This window comes from Elephantulus edwardii, unplaced genomic scaffold, assembly GCF_000299155.1.
Source record: "Elephantulus edwardii isolate Elephantulus edwardi_28Jun2011 unplaced genomic scaffold, EleEdw1.0 scaffold00069, whole genome shotgun sequence".
NCBI classification, from domain to species: Eukaryota; Metazoa; Chordata; class Mammalia; order Macroscelidea; family Macroscelididae; genus Elephantulus; species Elephantulus edwardii.
In genome coordinates this window covers 10,259,065-10,259,649 of record NW_006399819.1, presented here as the reverse complement: position 1 = coordinate 10,259,649, position 585 = coordinate 10,259,065, and positions in this window count along the sequence as shown.

The window sequence follows — 585 nt, the reverse complement described above, 5'->3', positions numbered from 1 at the left end:
TCACCATCCATCCTGATAAAAACTATTCTTTTCAGATATAGAAATTACTTTTTTTTTCTTTTACTAACAAAAGTGCTTTCTTAAATGGGTTAGTGTTTCACCCTAGTATAAAACCCAGTGACCACTCCCAGACGGGGAGGTAGTCTTTGAGTCTGAGACCCACTGTTCTCCACCGATTTGTCATAAATTGCTCATAATAATTTGTCATAAATTGTCATAAATTGCAATCCATTTGTCTTATTGGTAATTGACTATGGAACACAAAGGGTTCTTTCTATAGTCAATTGCCAAAAAGACAGACATCATGCTTGGGAGGGTGGAGGGACAGCGCAGGAGAGGAAAGTCCTCTATGAGGTGGATTGAGTCAGTGACTGGGATAATTGGAATGGGAGTGTCAGAGATGGTGCGATTGGCACAGGACAGAGCGGAGTTTGGGCTGTTGTACATAGGGTCACTATGAGTCGCAAGGGACTCGACGGCACATAACAACAACAACAACAACAACACAAATTGTGCCTTAAACTGCCCATTTACCAGTAAGGGAAATGCATCTTATCTGGATTAGCAGTGGTGAGAATCTTGTCT